Source organism: Eptatretus burgeri, chromosome 3, assembly GCF_056783735.1.
Source record: "Eptatretus burgeri isolate ZD-2024b chromosome 3, Ebu_testis_v1, whole genome shotgun sequence".
In the NCBI taxonomy this organism is placed as follows: domain Eukaryota; kingdom Metazoa; phylum Chordata; class Myxini; order Myxiniformes; family Myxinidae; genus Eptatretus; species Eptatretus burgeri.
In genome coordinates, this window is record NC_140963.1 from 81686384 (window position 1) to 81708996 (window position 22613).

The 22613-nt window shown below is 44.1% G+C and overlaps 2 pseudogenes; one reads left to right on the forward strand and one right to left on the reverse strand.

The window, feature by feature from the left end:
• Window positions 1-6228: 6228 nt before the first annotated feature.
• Window positions 6229-6883, reverse strand: LOC147030303 (uncharacterized; annotated as a pseudogene).
• Window positions 6884-14910: 8027 nt separating this feature from the next.
• LOC147030304 (uncharacterized) lies at window positions 14911-15971 on the forward strand (annotated as a pseudogene).
• Window positions 15972-22613: the final 6642 nt, after the last annotated feature.

A 22613-nucleotide genomic window follows, 5' to 3' on the forward strand; every position in this document is an offset into this window, starting at 1 on the left:
AGTACGTACGATAGTCGGTCATCACACTGACTCCAATAAGCCCATCACTGAAAAATTGCCGAGATTGGCCAAGCAATAATATACACTACTTGGCCAAAAGTATGCGGACACCCCTTCTCAAAAGTGGATTCAGCTATTTCAGCCACACCCATTATTGACAGGTGTATAAAATCAAGCACACAGCCATACAAACTCCATAGACAAACATTGGCAGGAGAATGAGCCATACTGAAGAGCTCAGTGACTTTCAACATGGCACCATCATAGGATGCCACCTTTCCAACAAGTCAGTTCATCAAATTTCTGCCTTGCTAGAGCTGCCCTGGTCAACTGTCAATGCTGTTATTGTGAAGCGGAAATGTCTAGGAGCAACAGCAGCTCAGCCGTGAAGTGGAAGGCCACACAAGCTCACAGAATGGGAGCGCCAAGTGCTGAAGCGCGTAGCATGGAAAAATCGTCTGTCGTCAGTTGCAACTCACGACCGAGTTCCAAACTGACTCGGGAAGCAACGTCAGCACAAGCACTGTTCGTTGACAGCTTCATAAAATGGGTTTCCATGGCCGAGCATCCGCACGCAAGCCTAAGATCACCATGCGCAATGCCAAGCATTAGCTGGAGTGGTGTAAAGCTCACTGCCATTGGACTCTGGAGCAGTGGAATCACACTTCACCATCTGGCAATCTGACAGACAAATCTGGGTTTGGAAGATGCCAGGAGAACGCTATCTGCCCGAATGCTTAGTGCCAACTGTAAAGTTTGTTGGAGGAGGAATAATGGTCTGGGGCTGTTTTTCATGGTTCGGGTGAGGCCCCTTAGTTCCAGTGAAGGGAAATCTTAATACTACAGTGTACATTGACATTCCCGACGAGTCTGCACTTCCAACTTTGTGGCAACAGTTTGGGGAAGGCCCTTTCCTGTCTCAGCGAGACAATGCCCCCGTGCTCAAAATGAAGTCCATACAGAAATGGTTTGTCGAGATTGGTGTGGAAGAACTTGACTGGTCTGCACAGAGCCCTGACCTTAACCCAATCGAATACCTTTGGGATGAATTGGAATACCGACTGCTTACCATACCATCAGTACCTGACCTCATGAATGCTCTTGTGGCTGTATGAAAGCAAATCCTTGCAGCAATTTTCCAACATCTAGTGGTAATCCTTCCCAGAAGAGTGGAGGCTGTTATAGCAGCAAAGGGGAAATCAACTCCATATTAATGGTGACTAACTCCATATTAATGTCCATGATTGTGTGTGTGTGTGTGTGTGTGTGTGTGTGTGTGTGTGTGTGTGTGTGTGTGTGTGTGTGTGTGTGTGTGTGTGTGTGTGTGTGTGTGTGTGTGTGTGTGTGTGTGTGTGTGTGTGTGTGTGATGTTCATAAAGCATAACATATTCTCTGCTAACTCACGTTCCCATACCCCAACCATCTCTGTCTCTGTCTCCCTCTCTCTCCCCCCTCCCTCCCCCATCTCTGTCTGTCCCCATCCCTGGACGTATCGGATGGTGGTTATGAAAGCCTGGTGTTGGCTTAATGGATAGAGTGGCTGGCTTGGGATCTTAGGGTCCTGAGGTTGAGCCCCTGTCAGCATTTGAAATAACACCAGGTGGGGTTGACTTAGCCTATCATCCTTCTGAGGTCAACAAAATGAGTACCAGTGTACTGGTAATATGGACATTGCTTCAGCAGCACAGCCACACCCTCAGTCAATGATGCTACCTGCAGCTGTGTGCTGCATCGGTGGAGAAGCAGGAGGAGGTGGTTATTTCTGGACAGTGGTTATCTCCATACGTGTCTGGATGGTGTTTGTGTCTGGACTGTGTTTATCTCTGGACATGTCTGAGCGGTGTTTGTCTCTGTGTGGTATTTTTATATGACCAGTCAAAAATGTATTTCAGACATTATTTTGTTTCCATCTTCATTGTTATTCTATGCAGAATTATTTTGATGAGACAGTATGAATCGTAATTAACGGTCCACCACACATCTACTTTCCCTTCCTCTCACCTCAAGCTGCCTTCCCTTCCCCACCCCTCCTCACTCTACTTCCATCCTCACTCTCCCTCCCTCCTTGCTCTCCAACCCCTCCTCACTCCCCAACCCCCTCTCTCCTTTCCCCTCCACCTCCTCACTCTCTCACCCAACGCCCTCTCTCTCCTCTCTTCCTCCCCCCTTTTACTATTCCTGTCAGCGAAGCGATGGGTGATATTTGCTAATCTTAAACATAAAGCTCAGTTCCTGTCTGTGCATCACAAGGTGCCACCCATTCTACAGGCGACACCTTCTGCTCTTCCCCCAGGGTCACAAGCACTGCCCATTAGTCAGGCCATGCTTTTCCCTCCAGCAGGCCAGCAAAGTGCCACACAAAGCCATGGTATGTTACTTTTAAATGTAATATATAAAGAAGAAAGTTTGTTTGTTTGTTTGTTCATATATGCATCTAGACCCTGCAGGAACCAGTGCAACCAAAGTTTGCATGACCTCCTTTCATCCAGAAGTTTGAGGGCTAAAACCAGATAAGTGGCCTTCAAGCCTCAATTGGGTCTTATGCTTATATACTGTCTGGGTTCTTTTTTTCCCAGAAATGATCGATTAATATGTTTTGTGAAGATCGCATGTTGAGGTTGTAGTGATTTGTTGTCAACAACACTAATAGAATTATTAGTGTTAACACGTGTGCCTGTTATTAAAAAAATTGCTTTCCAAAGATTTATTTTAACACCTCCATGTTAAGTCCTCAAGAAAGTATGTTGCTTTTTCACTGCTTGGGTTTTTACCCGGGAGTGATCGAGTAATATGTTTTGTGAAGATCAGTAATTCATGCGAAACCATAAGGCCAACATTCCCAAATTTGTCATGCAGGAAATACTTAAAAACATATTTCATTGCATTTTTCTGGGCAATGCTGGGTCCTTAAGCTCATGTTTTACATGAGGGTGAACTCTATAAAAGGAATTGTGTGTTTATTGTTTGGGATCTGCTTTTGTAAAGAAGTTTACAAAAGAAAATATTAATTAAATAAAAAAGCAGAATCAATAAGCGACACAGATCGCAATATTACATTGAACATCATCTAATTACATCTCCTAAATGGACATGCCCTCCTCCTCGTAAGACTCCAGAACAAGATGCATCTTCAGGAGTTTTAAAAAAATCCTGTGCTTGTGAATCCAAGTCTCTCCAGCAGGAATGCTAAGGTTATGTTAGGAATTTGTAATTTGTTCAGAATTCGGTGATACTTTGCTGACTCTTCCAGAAAGGCACTGTGGGATCTTTAACATCCACCAGTTAATGCTAGTCATACTAAAATACGCAATTTGGCGTCTGTCTGTCTGACCATGATACATTTGGTCGTTACTTATCCAATCTCAACCATACTTGACAGGAAGACTAAGGGTCACACGATGGAGGTTGTAGCGACTTCATTTGTACCCCTCCCCAAGCAGGTTTCCACCCTGGGCGAAATCTGTGTTAAGGTGTATATCCGTGTTAAAGTAGCTAACCATGGCATTTTCCCCAGGCTTTAAAAGCTGATATTCTAAATCTGATTCCATATTTGATGATCAGAACTCATGGCTGAAATAATTATGTCGAAATCCAGAGTGAAATCAGAATTATTTTTTTTTCCGGAAAAATGGATTCTCACCCAATGTAATTAAATAATAGGCTCCGTGGGACTTGAGGTAAAATGGCTCCAAACAGAAGTGTTGTATTCACAATCGCCATGACTTCCCTCTAAGTTTTTTTCTTCAGTGTGAAAAAGACCAAAAGTGACTATTAAAGGCATCATCCAATGTCGAAAGATGGCAGCCCATCGGCGTCACAGGCATTCGGAGGCACACCGTTTGTGTAGGCCCCAAGGCTTCAATTCAAGCCTTCTGGCAATAGGATAATTCCTGAATGGCCCAGTGGAATGAAACCTATCCAAGTTGTATAAGTACGATGTATTATATATGCACATCAGCAATAATCATGTTTTGGCTTCATTACATAACCAGAGTCGTTATTTTTCATAGCATCGAGCAATCAAACCAGCGTTCTGTTCCTATACACCACCCACGTTTTTTTTTTTTTAATGGAAGCAAACAAGGCTATGCTTGTACATTGCCGCATTATTTTTTCATTATTTCGGGAGCAATCGAGGCAAAAAAGCAAACGTTTTGACCCGTTCATCTTTCGTATCCCAATTCGACCCATTCTTGTTTCCCATTCCCTTATGGCAAGTAATTAATCGGAGGTAATCCATAACCTTTTGTGCATTGTAATCCTCTGTGTTGTGTTGTTTTGTGCACCCATCATTTTGACAGGCCTATCCCCCAGTAAGTAGGAAACACACAGCTTAAGTGCACTCGAGGGTCAGCACACTTCATGAGGCAACACCCTGCCCATGAAACACCGATCTGGCAGGGTATAGATGCGTTGGGAATCGAATCCAGGCTAAACCGCTCAAAGGTAAGTGTGCTCTCTCTGTACAATCATGGTGAATAGCCTTAACATAGTATTTTTGACAATTTAATTGAAAGAAACTCGAGGCAAATTCTAAAACAATTACTCCATCTGATCATTGTCAAAATTTTCACTTTACTCATAAATCTATTGCGGGTGGGGGTGAGGGTTCCGCAGCAGCGAATTTACCAGCAATTTCTGACGAGACAGCCAAATCTTGCCCATGATTAGTTAAAATCACGTGACATTACGTGTGCAACAAACATTCGTGAACTGACAAACTCGAGCGTTCGTGTGTTTTTCCTCATGGTGGAAAAGCTGGTTTTATCTCAGTTAAACCTCAGAAATCCGATCGATAAAATAATCAGACATTTGAAAAATCGCCTCATCCCATTAAACCAGAAAATATACAAGATAAACATGAAGGACAAAATGTTTATGCAATTTTTCTGGAATTTAGGTTAAAAAGTACAAAAATGGAGCATTGCTCACCCCTATGGACTGGCATCTCAGCATCACATTTGTCTCTCCTGGTGTCTGTGTAATCCAAACCTCTCAACATGATTGGAATCTCCCTTAATCCAAGGTCGGTGGCCTCTGTTATTTTTATTATTATTATTATTATTATTATTATTATTATTATTATTATTATTTTTAAAGGCATTTCCTCCAGTCTAACTCCCTCTTCTCTCACAGCCCTCCAAACCCTCTCCAGATACTCGAGGACACACACGTTCTTCCAATGTTCTCTTGGTTAAACTCCCAAGCTCCTGGCTGACTGCTCACCTCAACTCTTTTGCTCCTCTTTTCTCTGATTTGTGGAACAGCCATCTCATATCACCCATCATTGTCCACAATCGTTTTTACACCACTGACTCTGCCCAGTCCAAACCTCATACTTCCAAGTAAAACTTAAGTTTACTCCCCTTCTGTCTCTCTTCTTATCCTCTCCGTTCAATCTCTCACTTAAGTGTCAACTGTTGTCCCACTGCACCAAACTCAGTAAATTGCTTATTTTAGTGTTTTTTACCCTGTGTGCACCTCAGTCTTCCATAAATCTCGATCTTGTACGCTGTGCATATGCATGGTGGTTCACATGTCTTAATACGCCCGTGTATTTTATTTTTTTGTGATACAACCCAGTTAATGATAGGTTAATATCAGTGAGGTTGAAAGGACATCCAGTGAACACCACTGTAATGTATCTTGACAAACTCGACAGATTACGATTGATTGTCCTCTATTTATTCACTCAAAAGGTACACAGTTTCACAAACGTGCTGTGGGACCTTGATAGTGATCCGGAAATGGAAATATACCAGCAGTCATGGCGTCGGGGTAAAACGGGGAATGTTTGCATGTCCATATTTGACATCCTCCACTTCAAGTCCAAAATTACCAATAGTCCGTGCAGCAACATGTTTGCGTAAATAACAGCCAATAGACTTCGGGTGGACTGCCCTATTCGGTAAGCAGACATGGGGAGTGTTTTTCCTCTGTATGCGTGAACGTAAAAATAACAAATAACAGTAAGCAGACCTAGGGTAGACTGCTATGGTCAAAAAGCAGACATGGGGATTATACTGCTATATATATATATATATATATATATATATATATATATATATATATATATATATATATATATATATATATATATATATATATATATATATATATATATATATATATATATATATATATCAACGTGAAGATAGAACATTGAGAAAAAAACCAACAATTTCAAAAAGTCAACAGGTAGGGTGCTTTTCTCTTGGACATTGAGCATCACAGTGGAATGGTGGATACAGAGTCTGAGGTGATCATTTCGGTCTCCACTATGGGCGGAGCATTCACAGAAGTTTGAAGCATTCGAGCCGACTCGAGTGATCATGGTGATCTCTGGCTGTGGTGGGTCAAACTGTTGTTCTGGCTGTGATAATGCTGCAGGCTTTAGAGTGATGGTAGGTCACATGGTACTGATGTTGATGGATTCCGTGACCATCGTGCAGGTGAATCATACAGTCGGACAGCGAACGAGGCTTCTCTGACGTCACCCGTGAAACCATGTCTCACCCACACCGAAAGTGTGGGCAAACACTGGGTCTCCAATATTGATACAGCGACTGTTGGAAAACTTCTCATGCATCAAATTTTGATTTAGTTAGAAGTTTGACAACATGTCCATTTTGAAGTTGTCAAGCATCAATCTCAGGTGTCATTTAATCAACAACTCGAGCAGATCTGCACCGGTTGTTGAGTGTGACGTGATGCAGTATTTGAACAGGAGATAAGATAGTTTTGCCTCTGAATTTTCATCGGGAAGGTTCTGCAATCTGGATTTGATGATTCCCACCGAACGTTCACCGAAGCCATTTGAAGCCTGGTGATGTGGGCTGATGGACTTATTTTTGATGCCGTTCCAACATGTGAAATCGACAAATTAGGAACTACAAAAACACTTACCGTTATCACTCATGATAATTCTGGGCAAACCATGAGTGGCAAAACAGCACCTGAGTTTTTCAATGGCGGTAGCTGACATAAGACCATGCGTCACGTAGGCATCAATCCATTTGGTGTGCACATCCTTGATCAAAATCATGATGCCCTTAATAGGCCCCTCACGATTGATATTAATTTGATGCCATGGTTCCCTGGGCCATTTGCAGGAAAGCAGTAGCACTTGGTGCCAGGGATAACACTGTCAAGTATGATGTTCGATGTCAGCATCAAGATTTTGTCAACACAGTTTCTAGTGAATGATTTCATCTTCACAATACTGGGGAGACAATCGTGGATTTCATGTATGACCCTGGAACACAGATTTTCTGGGATGACGACATGACAGCCTTAGAATAGGCAACTATTTTCCACACAGAGTTCGTTTTTTTATGGACCTAAAAAGTTTGAAAAGCCAGGTCACACTCAGGTAGAAAATGCCTTCCATGCTGCACAGCCGAGACAATGCTTGACAGAACAGGGTCTCGTCAAGTATGCGTGCATATTTGGACAGCGTCAACAGGACAATCTTCCAGATGATCGATCAGTGTGATAATGGATCCTGGTGTCGGCGAATCATCAATCAAACGGAAGACCAAGAAGGAACCCATAGAAGTAAAGAGAAACGATGGAATCATCAGGAGGAACCTGGATAGGATTCAAGGTTTCAGTCGCTACTCCACAACCCTCAAACCTATCCAGGTGAAGCCAAGTGAGACTTACAGAAAACTTTCTGCAAGAATTCACTTCTCAGAGAGACAGATAACGAAAGTGAGGAATAGAGAGTAAAAGAAATGAAAGAGAATAAAAAGCAAGAATTAGAATGAATCAAGAGAATTGTGAAAAAAATTAGAAAGTATGAAAGAAACAAAGGACAAAGATGTCAGGAAGAACCCAAATAAATAGATTTCAGCAGTTACTTCCCAGGCTCAAACGCAGCAAACATGTATAAGCTACCAAAGGTCCGTCAGTTGGGAAAGCACAGTCCACACAGCATCAGGATATGGGACAAACATTATAATCAAACGGAAGACCATGAAGGAACCCGAAGAAGTAAAGAGCAAAGATGAAGTCATCGGGGGGAACCTGTATAGGATTCGGGGTTCAGCCGCTACTTCACTACTCTCAAACCCATCCAGGCCAATTTTGGCAGAGGTAATCGACTCATAGCATCTGCATTTATGATAGAGGAACCAGGCTTATAACACATCATGTAGTCATAAGCAGCAAGAAACAGGGACTAACGCATAATCCTGGATGGTCGTGTGTCGGACATTGCCTTAGTCGGACTGAACAGACTGATCAATGGCATGTGATATGTGTGAATCATGACATTTTGGCTGAGATGGTGCTGACTAAATTTGCGCATGCCAATAAGTGGTTCTCAATCTTTTCGTGTCAAGTTGGGAATAGTTATTCTCCACTGGGGATAACGTTCTGGAAGCAAATGAAACATGTCTCTCAGTACCGTCAGGCATCACCATGAGATGACACACTATCCACTCCATATCAACAGGACTCACGTGTCAGCACGAGATTTTTCCCTGGGAAAAACGAGAACATTGGACGATTTGATCAGATCCTTAGACTTCAGCCTTGACAGGGAGAGGAGATGAAAGGGTTTCGTTGAGAGTCACACATTGGCTATGAGAGTAGAATAAGTCAGTAATCTAAGAGTGGAGTTGGCCTTGCATTCCAAGGGCAGACAGTTTGCAGAGCAAGGCAGGATGCCAAACTGTATCAAGAGCTTGAGATATGTCCAGAGAGACGGCCTTGATCTGATGTCTGATATTGTGGGCCTCCACCCATTGTTGGGAGAGTAGAAGCAGCATGTCTAAGGTAGAGTGACTAGGTCTGAATCCGAATTGATGATCTAAGATGAGACTGTTGGAGAAAAGGAATGATTTTATGTCAATTGCGATGATGGATTCCATGACCTTGCCAATGATTGGAAGTAAGCGAATTGGTCCGTAGTTTTGGGGATCTGTTTTTGCACCTTTTTATGTAATGCTGTGATATAGGCTGATTTCCAAGCAGATGTAAGATGACCTATTGTAAATGACAGGGTGAAAAAGGGCAGAAAAAGGAAGCACAAGAACAGCAGAGCAGGTTTTTAGGATATGTGAGCTGATGCCGTCCAGTCTAATTGCAGAGTCAGAGTCGAGGATTGCCAGAAACTTTTCCATCTTTTGAGGTGCAAAAGATACATCATTCAGGAGCAGTTGGGTATGACTGGGAAGAAAGGGTACAGAGAGGGAGGGGGTCGGGCCACAATATTTTCAAGCAAATACAGAATTGATGCACTCAGCTTTCTCACAAGGGGAGTCGGCTGTGGTGCCATTTGAAGTGAAGTAAGGGATGGAAGGGGAGCATACACCAGAGAGAGAGACTTGACAAGGTCTTACGAGGTTTAAGAGGAGGGAGACAAGTTTGACAGGTCATTCTTGAGATTGGATAGATGCTGTTTGCTGGCTCGCCTTAGAGTAGACACACACTTGTGGGCTTTGTGGAATGATTCGAGGTTGCCTTTGGTTGGATTTGCCTTCCAGGAGGAGAATGCAAATTGTTTTAAAGCAATTGCCTCAGCACAGGATTCAGAGTACCAATAGCAGGAGGTTGGGTAAGATTATTGAAGATGAGGTGGGATGAATCTGTGCATAAGAGAGTGCAGATTTCTGTGGAAGAATTCCCAGACTGAATTAATATCAGCAGTGGTGGATATCGGAGACCAATCCTGAAGTGTAAAAAAACAACATACAAACAAAAAATATATGAACAAAATATATGAATCATGAATGTAGAAGCAGGTTACATTATCTAATCCGCGAATACACGGGGTCCGCGAATGTCGAATCCACGAACATCGGGGTTCCACGGTATAGCATTAGCATTGCAGTCAACAATGAGTTTTGCCATATATATTTTCAAAGTTCCAAGTTCATCCTTGAAGACGTCCAGATATGTACCCAGCACATTTTTGAGTGTATTTGCAGCCGTTTTCCACCTCAGCTGAATTATGCCCAACCAGTTCCTGCCTAATAAGCCCCATTTCCAGGAATGACGATAAGTGGTAAGTGAAACTTTTGATCATCATAGCCCACCGTGACAGCATAGGTTCCACAGGGAACAATCTTCTCACCTGTGTAGGTAGAGAGTCCATACGATGTCGGTTTCAGGTCAGACCAGTCAGCTCCACTCCACAGGTTGGTGAAAGCAACACAGCTGATGACCGAGACAGCCACACCAGTGTTGATCTCCATTTGTAATGGTCGAAAGTTGACAACAACAGTTGCAAGAATATAATCCCGCTTATTGTGAGAATGAATATGAAACAGGTTATACTATTCTGGGTTATTGGAAACAGAGGTCACCTGGTCAAGCTCAGGTTCTTTCCAACCAATAAAATGATGAATTTTCTTGTCAGCAACTTTCTCTATCCTCAATTTGCGAGTAATGCAAGCTGGAGCAATCTGGCCAGTTTTCAAACAAAAATGGCAGGTTGCATCTTTGAACCGCCACATCTCTGGAGAGGGTTTTCCGTTGCATTAGAAACATTTGTTGTGGATTCGAGACTGCACTGGCTTCTGACGAGTAGACTTGTTCCAACATTGTGGCTGATCATGATCTAAGCTGTTCACGGCAGGGCTGGTGCCGGACGAACGAGTCGCACTGATGCTTGAAGCGTTGCGTTCAGCACTTTCCGTGGAAATGGAGGCGTCTCTGGCATTTTGGAAAGTCAGTTTTGTCCGAGTAACTTGGCGTCTATGAGTGCAGTCATCGGACATGCAAACCACAAAATCACGGAGCATGCCATCAATCGTATCCACAAACTCGCACAGATGTGAGTTTCTTAAGGTGTGCAACAAAGTCTGCGATTGACTGACCTTGCTGCTGTCAGTCCATGCAGAAATTGAACCAACGCAGGATGACTGAAGGAGACAGGTTGCAATGTTCCTTCAAAGGGGTCTTGATCTCTGCGTAGGTGAGCTCCTGGACTGTCCTTGGATGAATCAGATTTTAACAATCGTGAATCATTCAGATATATGCTTCAACTTATACAGCAGATGAAGAAAATGTGAAGGAGTTTTAGATAAATTTGCAGGAACTAGTAGAACAGGTAAATAAAAGGAATGTTTTAATTATTGTGGGAGACTGGAATGCAAAAGTTGGAGATGCAGGACAACCAGGGATTACAAGAAAGCACAGACTTAATATCCAAAATGAGTCGGAGGAAGGAATGCTGGAGTTCGGTGTGGAAAAGGGCTCATAATTGCCAACAGATGGTTTAAACAACCCAAGTGTAAACTGCACAGTTTACATGGATTTCACCTGATGGGCAACATGGAAATCAGATTTATTACATTCTTATCAATAACAGATGGAGCAGTGCTGTGAAACCTGTCAATACTTTTCCAGGTGTAGACTGTGGGACAGATCATGAACTCCTGATGGTAAAACTGAGTCAAATTGAGAAAGTTTGGAAAAAAAACTCTTCTCATGGTATCTTAGGCAATCTCCACTCACGGCTCATGGACTTCCTCGACTGTCGCCGTCAACACATGGCTCTTAATGAAATTCTCTCACCACTTCCCATCCAGACTGGAATTCCTCGAGGCAGTGCGTTCTTGGCCCTGTACTTCTTCTGGTTTTCATCAATGATCTCTCAGATTCCCTGCAAAATCCTCTATCTCTTGCTGATGACTCTACCCTTTGCCATACCATCTCTCATCCCTCTGATTGGCAGGCAGCAGCCTCTTAGCTCTCTGCAGACCTGGATAAAATCACAAGCTGGTCAAACATTTGGAATATTTCCTTCAATCCTGACAAATCTCACACCTTCACCATGTCTCTCTGAAAGGAATGTCTGGAACCCCCCCATCTATTTTCTCAATAATCCCCTTGAATAAGTCCTGTCATTCAAGCTTTTGGGTCTCACTGTCTGCCACGATCTTTCCTGCGAAAGCCACATCTCCAAGCTGGCCTCCAAAGCCAGTCGGCCACTGGGCATTCTACGTCACGCAAAGTCCTTCCTTGGCACACCTGAGCTTCTAACCACTTATAAAGCTTCCATCTGCAGTCTGATGGAGTACTGCTCCGTTTTTTGGGGCGGTGTTCCTGCCTCACACCTGGCTCGACTTCACGCTGTGGAAACCAAGATTTTAAGATCATTGGTATCCCCCACGATGAAGCTAAGTTCTTGGGTCTCCAACTCACTCACCGGAGGCAGGTTGGTGGTCTTTCTGTCTTCTTCCATCTCCTCTCCAACCTTGCCCCCTCACCCCCACGCTCTGTCTATGATCTGTCCCCCACTATATTTCCTCAGGGCGCTTAAGGTCCACCAAAACCCCTTTCTGGTGAAACTGCCAAAACCATGAATCGCTGCTCACCTTCACCCTTTCATTCCTCTTTTTTCCCGCTTCTGGAACAAACTCCCACACTCTCTTCAATCCCACTCCTCTCACCAGATATTCAAAACAGTTGTTCACCACCATCTCATATCTTCCCACATCCAAATTTTGATTTTTACTACCCCTGTTAATCCAACCCAAACCCACCTCCTTAAAATTCCCTGTTTTCCTTCATGAAAGTCCCCCATAGTACCATCTTGTTTACCCCCGTGTCCCCCACCTCATCCTTCTCCCTTCCAGAGATATCCTATTTTCTTTGTTCCCCACTATTTTGTGCTTCGCTCTCCCGCCCCTCTTATCTCCTGACTTGTTATATGTTTTTGTATATTAACTCTAACACGAGCCTTGACTTGAAAATTCCAAAAACAAAATAAAAATATCAAAACCTTGGACAGATGTGACCGTGAAAATGTATCTCAACAATTTGCAAAAAAAGATTTAAAAAAAAAAAAAAAAATTTTTTTTCAATGCTGGACTTAATTGACAGATTGCCAGATGAATTGTAGCAAGCAGTTGAAGACATTGTAAAAGGAGCCAAAAACATCCCAAAAGCAAGCAGAAAGAGGAAAGCTAAATGGCTGTCAGAAGAAGCAATACAGCAGACAGAAGACGAGAGATGAAAACCAAAGGCGCATTAAGAAAGCACATTAAGCAACAAAATGTCGACTTCCAACGACAAGCTGGGAAAGATGGAGAATTCTCTCAATACGACCGTAGCAGTCAACTGATTTGAAGACCACCAGCGAAATCACGTGTCCACCAGTCAAAATATTGTACTGATTGGGGAACTGAATAGGCCAAGTGCTATGCTAATTATGTACTAAATTCCTCATCCAAATTGGGCCGAGCAAGCCAGAGGCATGTGGCACTGTCTTTATATGTGGCTTTAACTACTGCCAGCAATTAACCCTCAACGGGCTTTGATAATTACCACAGAGTGACCACAACAACCTGACTTCACCCCCTGCGGTATATTTATTATGAGCAAATACAACCCGTTGCTTCGCTGACAGGAATATTTGGGGGGGGTGGAGAGAGAAAATGGGAGGTCCCCTCGCCCGGGACCACGGGAAAAGGAGGGGTGGTGGAGTGAGGAGGGGGAGCGAGGAGGGGTGGGGGAGTGAGAAGAGGGTAAGGGGGAGCTAAGAAGTGGGGAAGAGTGAGGAAGGGGAGGAGGTGGGGAGAGCAACACCTCACCCAATATCGCGAAACACTCTGGGAGGAGGAAGCGGGGTGGGTGGGAGTGAGGAGAATGGGGGAGAGTGGATGGGGGGAGGAATTGGGGGTGGGGAGGGGGTTTCGGAGGAGTTAAGGATGAGGGGATGGGATTCTGGACTTGCGTTTGGTCGGGGAACTTGAGGGGGAAAGGGTGGGAAGTAAAGGATTGAATGAAATGGGGTACAGTAAAACAGTACATTAATACAGCAGGCAGAGACATCCCGGAGATGTCCATGGGGGTGGAGGGGGTTTTGGAGGAAGTAAGCATGAGGGGAGGGGAAGGGAAGGGCAACAAAACATGCCCAAACAGCAACATTTTATTTTTAACCACAGGGTTCTACATATGGACCGTGGGCCGAGCTCTTGTTTTGTTTAGTTATGTGACCCACCTCGTGTATCTACCTGTATTTGTAATATGTTTTGTGAAAATATAAAAGAAATCATATCTGAAACTTGTCAAGCACCAAACTTGCACATTTTTTTCAAAATATAGAAAAAACACCCGAAATTGTGACAATTTTCTTATAAACATCAACCAATCACACGCTTCATTGCAGACGCTCATCAACCAATCGCGCGCTTCGTTGCAGGCAAGCTGTAAACTCACAAGCTGTCATGGCGTTGTTCATGTCATCTGATGCTTGTGCTGCCGAAGATTCTGAAGGCAGTTCTTCGGGGTTCTGTTCGATGCATGTCATCAACACCCACAGCAAAGTAATTCCATTTAGTGAGAAAAGCATTAAGAAATTTCAGGAATGTGCTGCAAAGTGGATTGATGTGAAAGGAAGCCCCGAAAGTAAGGTCGCTGTCAAGGCGGTACAAGTACACCACAGCCAGCACAGGCTCGGTGTGGGGATTGCAGCTGCTGTAGCCGCTGATGCCACGCCCGGTGATGATCATGATGATGATGATCATGATGATGGTGATGATGATGATGATGAATGTGACGGATCTGGAAGGTAGGATCTCCTTTCTACCGTGAACTAATTTTTTGACAGAATGGTCAAAATCAATACCCAGTGATTACTATACTATAGAATATAACTGTCATGAATCCGACTGGATGTTCTGCTGTAAATTCTGCTATCACTTATATTTATCCTTTTCCTCGTAATCTACACTCTTGCTCATTTCCCATCCGAACTACTTTATAAAATATAGTGATGAGTGTATATCATTGCTTGAATGTTATTTTTTTCCATATATGGAAAGAAGTAACGACTACTTTACAAAAGAAGTCCGCTTTGTGGTTGATACTTACAGGAAAGACAGCATCAAGAACGCTGAGAGGGGAAGACGTTCAGTGGGTGGCAGCTTGCTTACAAAAATCTAGTGCAGATCAGCAGGCACCTCAACAATGGAAGAAGTTTCTGGCATGTGGCGAGAACAAAGCAGAGCTGATCAGGTTTTTTTTTTCCAGACTTGGAGGAAGAAACCAGCTGAATGTCTGAAGAAAGTCAAGGTGTTCGTTGCTCATGATGGGGAATGCCATGAGTTTACAGACGAGAATGAGCAAATGATTGTTCGCTCTGTGCCACAACTTGAGTGTAACCACGAAGAAGCAGATACTCGTCTTTTCCTTCACTGCCAGTATGCTGCGAGACATCAGCCATCAAGTTCAACAGATAGGGCCCCATACCCGGTCCTAATCAAAAGTCTTGACACAGACGTCTTTGTGATTGGAATCATCATGGTTGAGCTGAGCATATTGGAGCAGAGGTATTGTTCCACACTGGAAGAGGTAACAATAGGAGGACCGTGAGTCTATCAAAGACAAGCTCACATCTGGGACCAGATGTCAGCAAAGCCTTGATATCACTACACTGTTTCACAGGTTGTGATTTGGTCAGCTCTTTTCATGGAAAGTCTAAACCCAAAGCCTTCAAGTTGTTTGCAAGTGACACTGCTTGCCATGCTGTCTTTCAAGAGTTGGGGAGTTCATTCACAGTCAGTGATGAATTGATGGAAGGTGCGGAGAAATTTGTTTGCAAAATGTATGGGCAGGACTGTAAGAAAGTCAATGAAGCCAGATACAATCTGTTCCTTACGTTAACCAAATCAGAGGCACGTCTTCCACCCCATGCAGACTCTCTCAAGAAGCATGTCGTGAGAGCAAATTACCAGGCTGCTGTACGCACGAGATGTCTGGAACAGTTTCCACCAATTCCCAGTCCAAATGGACATGGATGAAAAGTTCTAGATGATGAATTGGACATCGACTGGGGTGATCTGCCTCCAGCTCCGAGCAGCTTGCTTGAACAAACATATTGTTCATGCAAGAAAACTAGCTGTGAGAATCTGTCTGGTCCAGGCAAAGGAACATGTTCTTGTCGACGGCATGGTGTGTCATGCACGGAGCTTTGCAAGTGTGTCGACGACAGAAACTCTATTACCACGAAATAGTTAGATTCTGATGATGAAGAATGTTCCGTGACACAGTGACCGTGTCATCATTGTGTGATACCGCAGTGTTTTACATTGATGTACATGAACGTGCTAAACATGAAAGAATTCATTTCAAGGAAAGGCTCCTATTTTTGCTTGTACTTTTAAAAGAAAATGATTAAAACACAATGCGAGTAGTCTCCCTGTTATATGAATACATAGACATCAGAATTCCCAGACTAATACACAGCTATCTCAGAATGACCACAAGATGGTGCTATAGGTTTTGCTAATTAGCATAGCTAATTAATGTGCAACTTTTTGCACTGACGAGTTGTGAATTCTTTCCAAGTGACTTTTTATCTAAATCTATGCAAAATTTCAGGTATATGCACGAGGTGAGTCACGAAAGTCAAGAACTAGACACATTTTGGATGCTCAGCTCATGGTCTAATAACACCAGGCGGAAGGTTTTAAACCCATGCTATCTACCTGCAACGGCCTGCCTGCATGTGTACATGCTCGCACATACAGCGACATTTGCACACCTCTGGTCGGCTTACTCCAAATCTGATTCATACATGATACACTCTCGGGAAGCTGTTTTAAATTCAGAAATAACTGTCAGTCCTTAATAGTCCCCTGAACAGAGGGGGAGGGGTGGGCGAGGAGTGTGAGAGAGGAGCGGTGGGAGAGAGATGGAGAGGGGTGGGAGGAAGAGGGAGGGTGGGAGAGTTTGAGAGAGAGAGAGAGGGAGGGGTTGAGAGAGAGAGAGGGTGGGAGAGGTTGGAGAGAGAGGGTGGGAGGTCAGTCCATCACTAAACCGTCAGTCCTCAACAGCTCCCCCCACTCCCCAATACGCATTCCTCCAATGCCCCCACGGTCCATGCCTACCACGCACACACACCGGCGATATACTGCACCTTTCACTCGCACATATGCTCACTGACACGCTCAACTTTACCCACACCGGCACTGCACATCCCACATGGGTGGCTTCGGTGCCGGAGCACATGGTTAGTTAGATGGTCGTGTAACCTCCGTCACGGCGCATGCACCATGGGCCTTGCACGATCGACCCAGGTGCAAGTTCGGTTTGTGTTTCCTCGAATCCCACATGTGCTTCAAAACACATGTAACCAAGCATGCAGGCACAAACACACACCCATGGAGATTCCCTTTACAAAATCAAGTCAATCCAACCATTTGTACCATATCTGTGTGTGCAGTCGACAAACCTCTTCGCGCTTCCAGCAAACTTACCTCCTGATCAGGCCACACACTGCGTGCATACCACTATCGATTGCACGGCGCTCGCCAAGTGGCTTCAGCACTCAAGCAAGGACTCCAATTAAAATGGTTGATGTGGAATGGCTGGCTTGGCAAGTGAAAGAAAGCTGATTGGTAAAGTTACGGAGCACGGTCCCCTCGCCCGGGACGACGGAGCACGGACCCCTCGCCCGGGACGACGGGGCGCGGTCCCCTCGGCCGGGACGACGGGGCGCGGTCCCCTCGGCCGGGACGACGGGGCGCGGTCCCCTCGGCCGGGACGACGGGGCGCGGTCCCCTCGGCCGGGACGACGGGGCGCGGTCCCCTCGGCCGGGACGACGGGTCGCGGTCCCCTCGGCCGGGACGACGGGTCGCGGTCCCCTCGGCCGGGACGACGGGTCGCGGTCCCCTCGGCCGGGACGACGGGGCGCGGTCCCCTCGGCCGGGACGACGGGGCGCGGTCCCCTCGGCCGGGACGACGGGGCGCGGTCCCCTCGGCCGGGACGACGGGGCGCGGTCCCCTCGGCCGGGACGACGGGGCGCGGTCCCCTCGGCCGGGACGACGGGGCGCGGTCCCCTCGGTCGGGACGACGGGGCGCGGTCCCCTCGGCCGGGACGGAGCACGGTCCCCTCGGCCGCGGACGACGGAGCACGAACCCCTCGCTGGGGACGACGAAGCACGAACCCCTTGCTTGAGAAGACATGGCGTGGAAAAACCGTCCGCAGTGAGTGAACGATTCACTCAGTATGACGCAGTGCGGTACCGCAAATCGAATGTAGGATGCTCGTCTCGTGGCTCAAGTACTCAAGCAAACTCTCCAATTAAATGGTAGATAAGGAACGCCTAGCCAGGCTGCGGCTGCATACCACATAGGATCCCTTCAACTTTAAAGCTGGTTTTCACCTCGCCGCATCAGTTAAAGAAATGAATTCGTTCTAAATAAAGGAAATCGTTCTAAAATGACTATCCACGAGATTTTCCATTTTATGTAGAATAACCCTGGAGACATCGCAAAGTTTAAATCTCCCGTGAAATAACCGTTGCAGATAATCCACCATGCTGCCTGCTCATCTGTGCATGATTCACGTGGTATATCTGTTCACAGTCCGCGCAAACGTTATAAATTTTATTCTAAAACATCCGTTTTTCACCAGGTTTGCTTTGATTCTCTGGGGAGCACCTCACAAAACGTATAGACACAGATCTGTTAGACATTATAGATAAGCAATCCCTCTGGGGGACAGGGCATGATGTCAAGCAGTGAATGCATGAAATCATTTCGCTCACTGAAGTTGGTTAATTTTGGCACATTCCTAAATATTTTGTTCACTCAATACAATGCTCCAAACAGTTGGAAAAAAAGTTTAATGCTTTGGAAATTTCACATTTTCTTGTGTATATATGGAAGAGGGACCATCGCCTTGCTTGCTTCAAGTTAATATCTTCATATATAGGTTTAATTATTAGACTCGTTATTTCTTTAAATCATCAGATTTCACTCCAGATTTCTACAGTTATTTAGTCGAGACGATATCCGATCCTCAGAGCCGAAAAAAAATATTTCGATGATATGCTTTAATCCGTCCGTGAGTCGGTCAAGGAAAATTGATCATTTTTTGATCATTTCCTTGATCATTTTCAAGGAAATCATTTCATTCATGAAATCGCTCCAATCTCATAATTTGAAAACTGCAGCACTTACAATAGCGATGTACCCAGAGATTTGTAGCTATGAAGAACAGGCATTTGATGATACCAGTGCATGCCCGTAGGTGCAAACAAAAACAAACAAAAAAAAGTTTCAAACCGCGTGCCAGAAACAACAACCACACAGGCCGTTCCTTTGCTCTTGTAAACGAAACACACACACACACACACACACACACACACACACACACACACACACACACACACACACACACACACACACACACACACACACACACACACACACACACACACACAGCTGGAATTATAGATGGATGGAATGAGGTCAATGAGATGACAAATGAATTTGTCAATGAGATGACAAATTGTACACACTTTTATCTCATTAGCACCTCTTCATGAACAACATGGCTGAGGAAACGGCGCTTCTTCTTTGTTTACTCGTCCAGGGCAAGAATGCGAAGGCTGCTGGATCTGCCAACGTTTTGATAAATTATTAGTTTTAATGGCCAATTATTCAATTAGCGCGAACGTATTTTGCCTTTTCGCAATGTCATCGCAAGGAAAAACACAAAGAGAAGAGAAGAGAAGAGAGAGAGACAAAAAAAAACAAAAAACGTTCCTGCAAAAAAATAAAAAAATTACTTCCTGGTTCTGAGCATACCAGCTCACTCTGATGTTACCGAAATTTATGCACCGCCTAATATGAAAATGATCATAACTTGGAGCATTGTGTTTATCTATAAATGTGCATAAGAAATTGAGAAATTATTAGAATACACGAAGTCATCACTATCCGGAAGTCCGTACGTTGTGACCCGTAATGGGGAACGTGGCTGAGGTTCCCTTCCCCATCGGCCACGCCCACGCAGCAACGTGTCTTGTCATTGGTTGGTAAATAAATGGCCATAACTTGGGAAGCACTTGTCCGATTAATATCAAACCTTGAAAAGGCACATACTCAGGTCCCCAGCAATATATGTGGCAAGTTTCAATTAGAACGGAGTAGTGGTTGTCGAGAAACAGCGGTCTCACACACACGCACGCACGCACGCACGCACGCACACACACACACAGACACACACTGTTGTAATTATAGATAGATGACACACACACACACACACACACACACACACACACACACACACACACACACACACACACACACACACACTGCTGGAATTATATGCATAGATAGACGACACACACACACACACACACACACACACTGCTGGAATTATAGATAGACGAGTCAGGAAAGTGAAATAAAAACAAAAACAACTTTAGCGTTAAATTGTTGAGGCCTATTCCAAGTCAGGGCATGGTTGAGCAAGCCAAAAAAACATGGTGGCTTCAGACCCCAGCGAGGTTACCTCGAATATAACTTAAGACCCTATAGCAGGCGGTGACTGAGTATGCGCCTGATAAAGGATGAATTAAATAAGGCCATTAATTATCTTCAAAAGGGGCGTTTTAATTCACTCAAGCACCCAATTTTTTTCTCATCCACTTCCTTAGAGTTTTCCTAGTGTGCATGCAAAGTTTCAGCCTACGAGGTTTCATGATTTTGGAGTTATAGAGGACTCACACAGACAGACACTTATTGGGAAAGTCCCATACACTCTGTTTTGATACAAGATTGGGGTGGTTAGGATACTTCATCATTAAAACAAAAACGTCCATTCAACCAAGAAAGTTAATTAATATACTCTGTTAATCTAGTAACAAACAAGCGAAAGTAGATCCAGTCGCAGGCAACGTTTCGACTCCTTCTCAGCAGGCTTCCTCCATCAGCCTAACGAAGCCTGCTGGGAAGCAGGTGGAACATCGCCTGAGACCGGATCTGCTTTTGTGTGTTTATTACTAAAGTAGCAGAGTAGGTCTAGTTGCTTCTGTTTGAATGGACTTTTTTTTCTTAAAAACACTGGAGGTCAGAGAATACCCGACCTCACGCAGTCTTGAGGGGGGGGGGGACATGGGAAGGGAATTTTAAACTCTTGCTGGTTGTGTTTCCGAGCATGATCTACATTTCCTGTGATCCACCATTTTATCTGAATCTCGATATTCCCCAATATTTACTGGCAGAGTGAGCGGAAAATTTGATTTGTGAAGATGACGTAAAATGGTGCAATATTTTGTCCAAGTATTGCTAAACTGAAGGCTTTGGAAAAAGTGCCAACAAGGCGATTTTGCACTGCAGTGTTCAAGTATATAATTTAATTGAAATAAAATAAAGATTTTAAAGGTCATAATCAAAAAAATTCCAGACGTTTACTGATATTGAATCACCGTCTTTTACACCATGCTATCTGACACGATACGTTAGTGAACTTTGTGTCCTTTATGATGTCTCTAAAAAACAAGTTTCTTGTTTGAAATGATTTTCAATTCTGTTTGACAGGCAGACAGACAAATAACCTTACTACGTGCGCGTGCGTGATCCGGACGAGATTCTGTACAATTTGCCAAATTCAGAGCCAAAGTACTGCGGAACTGTAGGTTTATGAACGTATTCATGTTTTGATTTGTGTTCCAGTGTTGAAAATGTACAATTCAATTGAAATCAAGTAGTTCCACGATCATAAACTGACATCTGTACACAGACAGACAGACAGACAGACAAGGTGAACCAATTGCTTAACCCTGCTTTTCACTTCATGTGCACAGGGTAAAAAAAATTACAGTCTTAGCTCATGGAAGAATGAGGAGATGGAAGGTAGAAAGTGGGGAGCAGTTGGGGCAATTGGGGGATGAACGAACACGAGATTGAAAAGCCTAGATTTCACTTCCATAAGCTGAGATTTTGGAAATAAAAAGAATAAAAGCATCATAACCTAGTATTTGTGATTGGGTAAGCTGCTCAGGTTAATGTGGAAAAGGAAAAATTAAAGGTCACTGAAGTTGGGACAATCCATATTAGCCAATGGGAACACAACTAAATCAACTCAAATTAGTATTAAAGAGAAAAATACAAGGACACGTTTCAACCATAGTGTCTCCAAAAGGGAACCAACGTGTAGACCAGATCTTGCATCTCCTCTTGATGATGGTGAAGCAGCATTGGCCTAGACCCGATGCACCATGGTTGGGACTGCTTTGCTCAATTCTGAAAATTCTCCAAACATTGAAAATCTGAGGAGCGGCTGAAGGAGGCAGGACCTTCTATGTTAGAAAGAGTGGATTACGAGGGGATGCGATATATGTTTAAGGCAATTAAGGGTAGAGACAAAAGTGAAGAAAATTTCAGCATAATGGAGGGTGCACTGGACCAAGGGGCAATATCCTGAGAGTATGAAAAAAAAAAGGTGTTAAGACCATCGTAAGGTAAGATTTTTCACCCAAGAGAATAGTTTCCTGCACCACCGAAGTTGGATGGAGACTATGTTTTCACCCGTTTATCTGTCTGTCTTTGAGCAGGATATCTCAAAGTTATGGACGGATTCAGACGAAAAACTTGGACAGATTTGGTTTGTGACAAGGACGAATTTATAAGATTTTGTTGAAGATCCGGATAAGAGAATTTTTGAGCAATTCTTCACCATTGAGGAATGAATATGGGCCAAAATTATACATCTCACAATATCTCAAGGTTGTGGCCAGATTCGAACGAAACTCAGTGGAGGAGTTGGGTGGATGACAAGAACGAGCTGATTAGATTTTGGTTGAGGTCCAGATGCTGATCTGGCCTATTAGTGGGGTACAAAACGTAAACTGTTCAGAA